The following is a 13,860-nucleotide window of genomic DNA, read 5'->3' on the forward strand; positions in this document are numbered from 1 at the left end:
TCTCCAGATTTACTCTGAAATATTTTTTTTTCTTTACTGCCAGAAGACGACAAACATTTTGAAATAATTATAATTCTTAATGCATTAGGAAATTGTGATAATATTAAAATTAAGTTTTTTAAGATTTTGACTTCTTAATCTCTTTTTTTTTCTTTTGATGCTGTTGAGTCATCATTGGGTCTTAGTCATTGCCTGAACAATTCCCTGTAGTTTTCATGGCAAGATTTTCAGAAGTAGTTTGCCATTGCCTCCATCCTAGGGCTGAGAGAGAATAACGGGCCCAAGGTCACCCAACTGACTTTGTGTCATAGGCAGGATTAGAATTTATGGTCTCCCAGTTTCTAGTCTGATTCCGTAACACTGTACCAACTTGGTTCATGTTTATTGTCTTTTGACTGGTATGAAATCTATGTTTATTAAAAAATACATTTGGTCTTAGTCATTTTCACTAACAGGTGGTTGATTATTAGTTACGGGTAAAGCAGCAACTTTAGTCAGCATTTCAATAACCTTGAATGGCATCTTACAATATTATTAACATCTGCACATTTTGTGAAGAGTCATATTTATTGCAGCTGTACTTGAGCCTGAATGTAAGAAAAAAGGAAAATAAAGTTAAGAATGATGCAGCTGTCTTTCATGAAAAAGACTTATCATTTTTTTCTCATTGCAATAGTTTCATATGCTAGTAGGGCTGTTTACAACAACATTTTTAATAGTGACTGAAAAAGTCATTACTTCAAGTACAAGTGAAGTAAAATTTGAAGAACCTCTTATTAACTAATATGGGGGAAATTACCACATATGAAGGCATAGTTTATATTATAGTAATGGTTGAATTTATTTAGATAGAAGACTATCAGAAAATTCTATAAATCAGATGGAGAAGTAACATTTTGGAAGAAGACAATTGCAAACAACATTCATGTTGCTACCAAGAAAATTACATAGATGTGTCACCTAGAGTCTCTTTACTTATATTCCCAATATATGTATTCATTTGAAACTTTTTCTCCTAAAAAGCAAAAGTTGGGTTGAGTGAAAAATTATTCCAAGAAGTGGTTAGTGAACTATTCACGTCAGTTACTTATTATTTCTCTATTATATTCTGTAGATTTTAGTAAAAGTGAGTAGAAATATTTCTTGTCAAGAACTTTTTAAAGTTAAAAAAGTGACATGGACATATGTGTCCAGGCTTTGAAAAAGTTGTTCTTTTCTTTTCTTTTCTTTTCTTTTCTTTTCTTTTCTTTTCTTTTCTTTTCTTTTCTTTTCTTTTCTTTTCTTAAGTTTGAAAAAATCCAAATGCAAGATAAGAAGAAACTTACCGAATTATCTATCTTTCATTTTTCAGATACATAGATAACATAAATATACAAAGCATATACTCCTCAAACTGTATACTTTTCTACTGCTTTTCTCTTCCCAAGTAGTAGTCTTGTTTCTATCAAGAACTGTATGTAAAAGTAACACAACCAATGTTGACAAATTCAGGGGCAAGGTTTTAATAGCATATGCATTTTCCCTGAACTGCTATAGAAGCAATGTAAGTATTTGATATCGGTAGAAATTGTTGATGTTGTCAGTTTAGCAACATTATATTCATGTTGAAATTTAAGAGATATTAATAGGCTGAAAAAGACTTATTTTATTTGAAAGGAAATGGAGCAAATTGCAATGTATTCAAAATTGTAATACATTGGAATTGGAGTGTTTCTAATTCAGATCTTCCCTTTAGATACTGTAGGCAGTTGTTATTTTTCGTTTGATCATAGGTATTTGCTGAGAAACAGGAACCATTACACAAAAATTTTAGTGGGAAAATACGGCCTTTGTGAGAGATTTCTTTTCTAGCTTTCATCATAGTATATCAGGCCTCTGTCATAGTTTATCAATGTTTCTTGCATGAACTACCACCGGATGCTTTTGATATATACCTAATTGCAACCATTTATAACCATATAAAATCTGTATCTTTGAAACATTTGATATGGTTTAGAAATTGAAATAGGATTAAAACAATCCTGTTTATATTGGTTTGGAAACAAAAGTACCAATGACTACGGAGAGTGGGGGGGCGACACACTATATATCATCTTTTAGCAGCCTATTGGTAGTATTGGACTATCTTCAAGTTGAAAATATTTCCATATTTGATAAAAGAACTGCCTTAGTCAAGAGGCAGCCTGGGAGGTGTGGTAAATTATAGAAACGGTAACGAAATAGATAAAGACCAACCCTTTGTTCATTGTTCCTTGAATTAATTGGTAATCAGAGGATTCACATCTGGCTAGTAAAAATGTTAGCTATAATTTTCTTAAATAATTTTGAAATCGATTTTAAAAAATAATTGACATTTTGCTTTCTAACTCTCTGACTAAATAGCCATTAAATAGGATAAATTGAGGTCCAAGTTAGTTCTGTACGTAACTTTTGCATAGGTGATGAGAGAGAGGGGGGAGAAGAAGAGAGAGAGAGTGAATGAGAGAATAATATACAAGAAGATGTGAGGAGGGGAAACTGGTCTGTTACAGCTCTATATTTGAATCAATATACAGTTTCATTTTCTGTTGGTGAAATAATTATCTCAGTTTTTTTCTAAATTGCAATAACATACACTGTTTTATTATTTAAAATTGCTGTGTGCTAATTCCTTTTGGCCACACAACTGCATAATTTTTTTATAAAGGAAAAGCAACATAGCTTACAAATTTTAAAATCTATTCTATTTAGAAAACTTCATCTTGTTATTGATCAATGGTTTACTGAGAATTAATGGTCAAGATAGTGTTTATTGCAGATGGACATAGAACACTAAAAGAAATTGATTTTTTTTTTAAATTTGATTTATATGCCGCCCTTCTCCAGAGACTCAGGGCGGCTTACAATGCGCTAAGCAATAGCCTTCATTCTTTTGTATATTTATACAAAGTCAGCTTATTGCCCCCACAAACTGGGTCCTCAATTTACCTACCTTAGAAAGGATGGAAGGCTGAGTCAACCTTGAGCCTTGGCGAGATTCGAACCTGCAGTAATTGCAGGCATCTGGTCTTAATAACCAGCTTAATAACAGGGTGCCTTAGACCACTGTACTACCATATTCATAACATAAAGGAAATTACCTTTATAATTACAATAGAATTTTAAATGCTTACTGTCCCTTAAATAAAAGAGCATCCTATATTTCCTAGATTAGTTATGGATTAGAAAGTTTTTTCTTATATCCTATACCTTACTCTCAACTCCAATTAACCTGTTTTTATGGCTCGAAATAAAAGGACGTATCAGGTAAGACCAAAGTCCATTTTTGGTTTCAGAAAGATGGAAAAGTGTTTTCATGAGATGATACTATAAACCTTGATTTACTAATTATGAGAACAAAAGAAATAAACGAAGGAATTCTGTCTGTCTGTTGTAGCGTAAGAACTATAGAAAAATCAGTTTGAAAAGAGTTTGAACTTTGCTGTAGTAAAAAATAAAGGTAAAAGTTTCCCTGCCAGTCATGTCCGACTCTAGGGCACGGTGTTCATCTCTGTTTCTTGGCCAAGGGAGCCAATGTTGTCTAAAGATAAAGTTATGTGGTCATGTGGCCAATATGGCTACAGGCCAAAGGCACACAAAACGCCATTACCTTTCTACCGAAGTGGTATCTATTAATCTACTTGCATTAGTAGATTAATATGCTGTAGTATCTATATGATACTTCTGAATAATTTCTTCAATTATTTGAAGAAAATCTGCATACCAAATGTTTTTGCAGCTGTCAAACAGCTTTCAACTTGTGGACATGATCCAGCCAAACAGAAGAGGATATGTAGAGCTAATGATTTCTTGGACATTAACTGCTGAAACTGCCCACAATGAAAGGTGCCTTAAAGTGAACCATGGAACTTCCTTCTAGCAGTTTTACAGAAGCGGCTTAAACTACATGTATTACTATTTATACTACAATTGTACAGTATTGTTGAATTATACTATTTTTAAAAGTATTAATTTAAAAAAACACAACTAACTATGTCCTCTTTTACCATGCTGAAAGGCTGGATAAAGCACACGTACCTGATCTATTGATCAAACTGCAGTTGTTGTTGTTTTCTATGTTGAAAGAGAAACATAAATGTGTTACCTTGTGATTGACTATGAGTATGATGTAGCTTATCTTCTCCATTCAAGGAAGCTGTTTTTCAAGTTTCCATAGAAAAAGGAGTGACTTTACAAATTGAGATTTGACATATCACTAATATTGTGCTAATATTTTTCAGTCCCAGACTTCTGGTCAGTTGATAATGCAATTGAGAATTCAGAGAATTCAGAATTCAGAAACTTGAAGGATTTTAAAGGGGAAAAATGCATTGTTACTGGCAGTAAAGACTAACTGTTCATACTCAAGTAGTCAAGAAAAGTTCTGTTTATTTTGTCACCAGATGGTATTGTTACTTTCAAGGTATGTTGATCAGATTTGACAGGGTTTGTTTAAGCTTACTGTTTGTTATATTGACGACATATTTCTCTACAAATGTACAATATGTCATTTTGTTTGAAAAGTATATACAGTTGTTTAACTGCATATGCAAGAAATGAAAAGAATATGTATGTATGTATGTATGTATGTATGTATGTATGTATGTATGTATATAGATATTTTTTTTTTTTTAAGGAAAAAAGTGACACACAATATTTTCTGGGCTGAAAAGCAGTTCTTGATCTACAAATGAAATTAAAGTGGTAAATACAGTTACTATCAGAACTATGCACAGAATTGGATTTTAAGGCCGAAGCATGATTCTGAGTATGCATATTTATAAATGCAGCACCTGTTGGGAATGCCATAGAGCAGTATTTTTAATGATCTTTCGCAGTTGCCCACACATGGCCAGGAAAATATATTTAGTTGAGATTGTTCTCAGAAAGTGCAACAGGTCCTTCTCATCTGATTACTCCCCCAACAAATAAGTTAATATTGGTATTTTAAATATATTTAACTATTTCCTCATTGCCTCATAATTTGGGGAGGACCTTGAGAAGATTGCGTATGATTCTGGGACTAAACTATATAGGCATGATTTCACAAATTGTTCCTTTTTAGAAAACTGGTTAATAGTCATCAGGAGGTTATACATTGATGTATTCTATTCATCTTAATCAAGACAGAATGAACAGAAATGCTGTCCACATTGACTATTATGGCTCAAGACACTTCTGTTTTGAAAATGCAGTTGAATCCACAGTTGCATCCATCATGGAAACAAATTGTGTGATAGATTTTCTTTTAGCCATCTTTTAAACATCCATAGACTTGAATGACCATCCTAAAATTGAGAAAGATTATTATTGTGCTCAAAATTTCAGGACTTTGATCCATGCATTGGTAACAGGATGGTTTCATGAGTCAGTTCGCCAATATTCTTCCAAATCATTCAGCTGATTCTTCTGCTTGTTTATGCAGAAAGTGAACACTACTAATCATATTTTCATTAAAAGTTCATGGAATTGCACTGTTAATACTTATTGCGCTCTTCCATCTCCATCCCAGCTGGAACTTGTTAATTTCTATGTATCCTTCTCAAAATGAAGTGTCTTCCTTATCTCCTGATTAACCACTTGAACTGCTCTCTCACAGTCTCACTGACAGTTGAAAATTTGAACTTCAATTTCATCAATCCAAATTCAGTATGTCCAAAGTACAAGGACAAATACAAAGTGGAAAAGATTGGTTGCACATATTATCAGGGCCAATGAATTAATGGTTCTAAAGCACCTAGAGCCAACTGGTTCATTTGGAGTATTTAGAAACAGTATTCATACTTTGCCTACCTGCACTGCAGCTGAAGACAATGGATTCAACATAAAATCAGTGGCGTCTCTCTTCTTTTAGTATTTTACCAATATGAAAACATAACAAATGTAATACATTTTAGAAATCAAATGATATAATAAAATATCACAGTCACAAAACCGAACATACAATTTGATGCCCAGAAACTATTTCAGATATTTTCATTAAAAGATACAGAGAGAAATAAGCATGGTTTGCCAACATTAAAAATAGGAATGCAAGATACTCCTATTGGACCACCCAGCAAAGTTATCATGTTGACATATTTTCATATTTTACTTTCCATAGAATTGATTCACTGGGTAACACTATTCATGAGGATGCTATTCTGCAGCTTGTAAATGTTCTTTATATGAGAGCTCAGACACTCATATCAATATTGCTCTTAGATGTCAAACCATTTTCTTTCTCTGTATCCATCATTGCACTTTCCCCATCACTACCATTACTATTCTTAATAAATTCTGTTTATCTGATTCTCCTGTATGAAATATAAGTGCTTTTCCTGGATTGATGGATATTTAATTTCTACTGTCATGCTAATTTAATAGTTAACTTGGTTCTAGGTGAAATAAAGACAAGGCAATCTAAACAATTTACTTGGCATTCTTATACAGTAGATGAGCATTGTGGAGTAGACTCTATTAATAATATTTGCATTTGTGAATTCTTTCGTGAATTCTTCCAAACCTTGCATTGACTATATATTAGTGATTAATTTTGATCACTGTCTTTGAGACAAAGAAAATGTTTGGTTATAAATTTTTCCAAGTATATCACTTCTCATTTGTATTAAAATACTAAATAACAATTTATCTGTCAATGGATTACCATAATAAGAAACCCTGTGGCACATTGGTTAGAATGCAGTATTGTAGGCAAACTCCTCTCATAGCTTGGAGTTTGGTACAATATATAGGTATCGATAATGTTAAATGACATTTTCAAGACAAGTCAAGCAAATTAGCATATTTGAGTAAATATTATAAAAGATATGATTGGAATTGTTAGGTAAAGCTTTGTGATCAGGTGCTTTAATTCATCTAATGCTTATTTTGCTTTTGTATGTAAACTTCTGTATTTAAATTCTCCGTGGACTATAGGTAATCAATAGATCTACTTAAAGCTACCTCTCTACCATTTTGTTTCCTTTATTTCAGTTAATATCCTTTTTGCAAATGGCCCATGGATTCTTATGTTAATGAATTACATTTATGAATTAATGGATTTCTAAATTAACAAATCAATTACATTAAGGAGTAGAGGCAGTTATTATATATCCCTTCCTCTTACAAATATCAATGTGTACTGCAAGCTTCCTAAAAGTACATTGAAAAGACTTATGAACAGGATTACATAATACTGGTAATACTCATTGACATTACTGATTTAAATTTCCAGAGACATCAATGTCTTTCTCTGCCTATAGTAATTGCAACATACCAGTTTCCAGCATCCTTCCAAAACATTCAGCTAATTCTTCTTTATGTACAAAGTTAATATTGTTAAAACAAATAGGGCTGTATTTTTATTAAAAGTTCATAGAATTGCACTGTTAATACTTGCTTCACTCTTCTACTTCCACCCAGATGGGACTTTAGCAAATTGAGTATAGTTTACTTCCTTGCTTCCTCTGTTTTGAGGTCTTGGTCAAAAGAGAGAGACAGTATAAGTAGTGGATAAAACGTTACATTGGCATCAGGAGATCCAGGTCTTAGTCCATCCTCAGCCACAGAAACTCACTGGATGATTTCAGGCATATGTCTCAGCATGACCTACCTCACAGGGCTGGTGCTGTGTAAAAATTAGGAGAGGGGAGTTATATGCACGTACTCTTGAACTCCTTAACAGAAAAGTGGATAGTGCATAAATAAGAACGTGAAAGGTAGATGAGCTAAGGAGGCTTCCTTGCACAAAAGAATACAAGAGGTCAGAAGCCTCATATAGGACTCCAAATACTGTATGCTCCTTGGTAGTTAGCAGTCAAACCTTTTGTGTAAAACCAATATATATATATATTGTAATCCAGTTGATTCTATGGGCAGTGCATTCAGGGAAGTATCACTATCACATAATTTATAAAGCACGATCTATCACCTGAGTAAATGTTCTTGCTGTATTTTCAATTTCTGGTTTTAATTACGGTAGTATGCTTAAAAGAATGGTTGATTAGATTTTGAAAACTGCTTTAAATAGCAACTAAAAATATAAGTAAACCGCACTGTGAAAATCAATTAAATGCATTGGGAAAAAAGTATTAGGATAAAAAGTCTACAAAGCTATTAAATAATTGCCAACTGAGGAAGTATGTCAGATAGCTCAAACTCTTATGTAGGTTGTATTGCAGACTTAGCCATTCTGCAGACATATTTACATGTGTATGGGGAGTACATCTTTCAACAGCTTTTGATAACTGTGGATCACAGTATTCTCCTGGACCTCCAGTGAAGGGAATGGTTATGGTGGAAGGGAAGGTCTCAAAGACTATTGAGTGACTGTGCCTCTAAAACCTGGCATTTATGTTATAGAACTTCACAGAACATTAAACTTGGAGTATTTGCTACTACTTGAAGTTTTGGAAGGCAGGTACTAGTGCCAGTAGTCTCATAAAAATCCTGATGACATTCAGATCTTGTTCTGTATAACATTTGAACCAGGAAAGCTATGTATGTTCTGATCTAATATCTGGATGCTGTGATTTGATGATGATGAGCAATAAACAAAATCTAAATCCTGACGAATAAAAAACTTAGCAGATGGGTGGTATCTAGGTATGGGAATTGGCATTTGACTGTTTTTAGTTTGATTGCATTTCCTTAGGAAGATTAGGTATATATCTTGGGATGCTCCTAGACTCATTGCTATTATTATAATAATGGTGAAGTGAATTACAGTTCATGAAAAGCTCTTAAGCTTGTTACTAAAATTTATTAGTCAAAAAAGATGTTACCTAGTTTTTGACTACAGTAGATTAACATTTTTCTTCTACATTTCAGTTAATATAACTATGTCCTTTCCCAGCTTTGATAGCCTATGTATTGTTGTCCATAATGCACTGATAACCTCTTGCTCATATTAAGTCTATTGCTTTTGAAGTTGCGTTATCTTTTGATCCTACATTCTGGACTAAATTGACCCTTGATATTTTGTAAGACCGTACAGTTAACATTTTAATTCCTTTGTCTCTTAGACCTTCTGTATAGATGTTAGATGGGTATTTTCCTCTGTTTCTGCTTTCCCATCTTTTTTTAGTATGTCTTCTTTAAATTTATTGTATATTTTAACATTTGTTTTGAGATAATTTTGTACAGGAACAGTATAAAAACATCATAATCATCCCTTTTGTTTAAATTAGCATGACCATCTTCATCCTTGTTAAAATGAGATATAATAAAACTACCTTATCCCATCAGATTTATAGCCATTCAGCTATTATGTTGTTCCATAATTCTTCCACATATCTCAAGCTATAAAGAAATACTTTGGGTAAAGTCATGTCAGTTTCATAATTTCAAGTTGTAGGGTCAGGTTGGCTTGCAAATGATGAGTCAAAAACTATCTGTCTTGGAGATGGTGGTGGAACAAAAGAGGTTGAGGTGGAACCTTGTGATATCTTATAATTGATATACCTTATAAACAGAATGATTGCATTTTCCCTGTTCGTTTATGTGTCTTTCTTATGAAGGCTCCCTGATCTTTTGTAGAAAAGTACAGAATTGTTATCATTGGCAAAAGAAATTACCTTTCTAAATATTGTTCTATAAAATATTCAATGAATATATATTTAAGATCATGCTTTAAAGCTTATTCATCCATCAATAGTTATCTTATCAAGCACCATCTTTTTTGGTCCAAAGGCAGAGGTACTTCTGCCTTGTACCTCAGTTGTCTCCATCAATCAATTTAGCTTGCAGCCTTATTTATCAAGAAGAGACTAGGCTGGCCTATAGTATATCAAAAATTTCCTTAAAATGCTTCAAAATTTGTCTATGTGTATTCTTAATTTTAACATGTAATGATAACTCATCTGCACATACATTTTGGAGCATTTAAACCCTTGTTTCCATTTGCTATCTGTATAATCATGATTCTTCCTATAATCATGGTGCATGATTTGCCATCTGACTCAACTGACGTAGTACAGAATTTAGTTAATAACACTAGACAAAACAAATAGTATGCTTAGTACACTCATGTGACCCAAAGACACAATTATTTCTGGAGGTCCAGATCACTTTATGCCTTCTTGGGGGTCAAATCAGTTTTGCATATATGAGGAATTAAAACTTCATAATTGGTTGATAAGTAATGGGATGGCAAAAAAAAAAAAAAACCCAAAAATTGATACATTCAGCAAACTTTATAAATATTATTGATTTTCTACAGGTTAGCAGAAACATGTTCTCACAATGAATCAGTGAAGAGCATTTTTAAAGAATCTTTTATGCCTGTATGTACATCTGGAACTCCTTATACTGGCTAACAGTAAAGTAAATGCCACTGCTTATTATATCCTACTTTTTTATTTTAAAGAGGAAATTGAAACCACACCACTTGTAGAACTGCCTGACATTAAATTGGCTATTGAAAAAGCATCAGTTGTGTATTTACATATTCCATATTTTGTTCCATACATCACCCTTCCCTGATGCACTTAAATTGGATATTTTCCATATAAGCTAAAAATATATGAAAAGCTATCTTGTTTTTCAAAATGGGCTGGCTATAAAAGCCTTTTTTCCCCTGTACAGTGGACACATTTTCTTAGTGATTTCTTTCTTTGTATATATTTATTTTTTTATAAAGTTGGAAACACTTGCAGTACATATAGCAGTTCATCTAAAAGCTAGGTATAGAGTTAAAAATAATTCCCATAATAAGAACCAAATGTATGACAAAGAACAGCTCAGTGTCAGATACCAAAACAATCCGCAGAATAGACGTCATAATTTAAAGTTGGTTTTACAGCATTCTTTAATTTAGAGTGGGGCAAAATGCTTCTGTGATTAAATCACAGCTTCCTGCTTTTTGCTGTTAGAAGAGGTTCAAGAATGTATATTTCATTTTTAAAATATAATACGAAACAAATGGAGGACATGTGTGCAGACTTAAAGCATATTTTATGAATTTATCGTAAGGCTCTCCTGTTACCAGAGGATTGTGAGTGCATAGGTTGGATTTGGGCTGTAATTTCACCATCTACTCTCATCATGAATTTATTGCAGGAACAAAAGCCAATGAGTTTCAACCAAATCTATTTCCTTGGCTTTAAGCTGTGTTAGAAAAGTTGGCTGTTTCTCAGTTTTTAAAATGCAGCACACATTTCTTTACAGTTCATAAGGAATTTATATAAAGCAAAACATAGTGATTGAACTTCACAGCAAAGAGAGCTAAATTATTGTGTTACCTACATAAGATTTGCTGAGTCTGTTTTTTGTTAGAAATTCACAAGAAAAGACCCTTGACCTGTGGGTGCCAATAGTTGTAGACATTTTGGTTTGTGTCCTTAATAGGTCAAACTATTGCGGTGACCTCAGTTAGATCCTATCATAATTAAATCCTAGTGTCTTGGTTACTTACCTGTCCTTTGTTGTTGGTAAGACAGTATCCCAAGAATTCTTGACACATGGAGAAGTATGCCAAACTCTCGTAGGTAAGATTTCAGGTTATTAATATCAGAAGGAAAGAAGGAAATAACAAGTCCATAAATTCTTGTTACAAAAAAAATCAAGAAATATTGTTGGTGAACATCTGAAGAAAAAACATTTTATATTTCTGCACTTTAATAGACAGAATGGGAATCACTATCAGTATGAAAGTGTTTCCAACTTGAGTTCATTGCCCTACACACACACACAGTCTCAAAATAATTATGGCTCCATCATGGTGTTTGGATTGCTTCTTGTTGGACTACAGTTGAGTTGTTGATCTTCACAGAATTTTATTGAGGTGCTGGATCACTCAAAAGAAGGTGCAGAGATTTGTGTATTTATTGTACTCATGAGCAATTAATCGCTATACCACCTGGTGTCGCAGTTCAGTTTCATGTAACTATAAATCTAGGCTCTCCACTCCTTATTCTGAAATTGGTTTCCTCAGTGGTAAATTCACACACAACTCAGCTGATACAGATATTTTACTACAGACAAAAATGAAGCCTGCTACAAACAGAATTTCTGCTTATTACACTCTGTGTCTGTCTATAACAGTGTTTCTAACCTTGGTAGCTTGAAGATGGGTGGACTTCAACTCCCAGAATCCCCCAGCCAGTGCTGCTGGCTGGGGGATTCTGGGAGTTGAAGTCCACCCATCTTCAAGCTTCCAAGGTTGAGAAACACTGGTCTATAAGAAAAAGAGACAGCATGTATGTCTGCTTTGTCTCATAGAAGGCTGTTGAAATAAGTTGTAATATCAAAACAGTTCTCTTTAAAAAATCATCTTGACTTCTAAAGCACATTTTTCTATTTCTTCAATAGTTTAGATAGTTATTTCAAATAAGAAAAACTGAGGATGTACTTTAAAAAAATTCTTATGTGATATTATTTCAATGAAGTAATTAATTTATTGCATGACTCTTGGTGTCCAACAATTAAAAACAAAAACAATTTAATACTATAAGTAACATAAAATAGCAGCTGGGAACAACACACAACAAACAACCATTGTCAATACAGCCAAGAAACAATCCAGATCTTTGCTGGTTTGACTAATTGGTCTACAATGATATAGCATATAGGATAGCATACCATAGCATGCTAAAGAGTACCTGAGTGGAGATTTCTCATATGATATAGCCCTATAGCTATGGCTTAATGATAATAGCTAGCCATGCTATTCATGTTAGCTCTACTAACATAAAGTAATGACAGTGAATTAGACATTAAGCAACCCATTGTTAAGAAAGAAAAAGAAAAAAGGAAGCAGAGAACAGAAACAAAATCTTAAGGTTTCTTTCATTTGCCTGCTTCTTTGAATTTGGGATTAATTTGCCTTTGAATCCATATTTGTTCAAAATACTTTGCATCCTCAATATTCCTGAATACAATTGGTAAATGAAACACATCTCAAATGTTACTTATTTAATATTTTTCTTTAGTTTGAAGATGAGAACTTTAATTCCAGAGTTAAGAATAGAACAAATTAAACATTTCAGATATCTTTCTCCCCATTCTTCCCTCTGGGAAATTTAAGAGCGTGAGATTGGGGAACAAATTCTTGATATTCTCAAATCTTCTGTTTCCTATTTCAATCAGCTCTTAGTTTTGAGTAAAAGTAAAAAAAAAAAAAATCATGTCACATATCAAATAATGTTTTGCCCTAACATTATGCTAATTTACTCTTGGGAGAGAATTTCAGAGCATGGGTAGCAGTGTTTTATGGGGGGAGGATAGGAGCAAAAATTCAGTTGTGGTGCCCTGAGGTTGAATTTTCTTCAGAGAGCTGAAATAGCTACCATTACATCTGGTTAGTCTCAATAAAAGATGTGAAGATACATGGAATTTCATTTCATATATCGTCACACAAAATTAAAGTAATGACTAATTCATATACACCCTAGATGTGAGTGTAAGACGTTTTTAGTTTGCTTGCCGATTTTTGTGCCTAGCCAATACATAGTCAGTCTGGCATTGTGACTGTAAATAACAACAAAATAATCTTGCTCCTTTGCAGACCCAAAAAAGACTAAGAAAATAAAATGTGTCTCACATCCTGCCCTTGCCTCACAGAGCAACAAAGATGATTAGGGGACTGGAAGCAAAAACGTATAAAGCAGGGCTGTCAAACTGCAGGCCAGATGCGTTATGCGCTGGCCACGCCCATGCCTGGTTTAGCGAAGGGGGGAAAAGTCCCGATATGTCACGTGATGCTGCTGTGATGACATGAATTTAACACCCCTGATATAAAGGATGGTTGCTGGAATTGGGTATGACTAGCTTAGATTAAGTGTGAGATAAAATGGGAGGAGCTTTTGGGGGATGCTATGTGGGCCTCCTCCTGCTTCAACCCCTACGATCCATTGGTCTCTG

At 33.5% G+C, this 13,860-nt stretch overlaps 1 protein-coding gene across 3 annotated transcripts in view; it reads left to right on the forward strand.

The window, feature by feature from the left end:
• The window catches only part of RUNX1T1 (RUNX1 partner transcriptional co-repressor 1), a 149,754-nt gene that overhangs the window by 76,462 nt on the left and 59,432 nt on the right, over nt 1-13,860 (forward strand). The window lies entirely within an intron of this gene.

The sequence above is a fragment of the Pituophis catenifer genome, unplaced genomic scaffold (assembly GCF_029215685.1).
Source record: "Pituophis catenifer annectens isolate HBS135680 unplaced genomic scaffold, rPitCat1.0.hap2 SCAF_3, whole genome shotgun sequence".
Lineage (NCBI taxonomy): Eukaryota > Metazoa > Chordata > Lepidosauria > Squamata > Colubridae > Pituophis > Pituophis catenifer.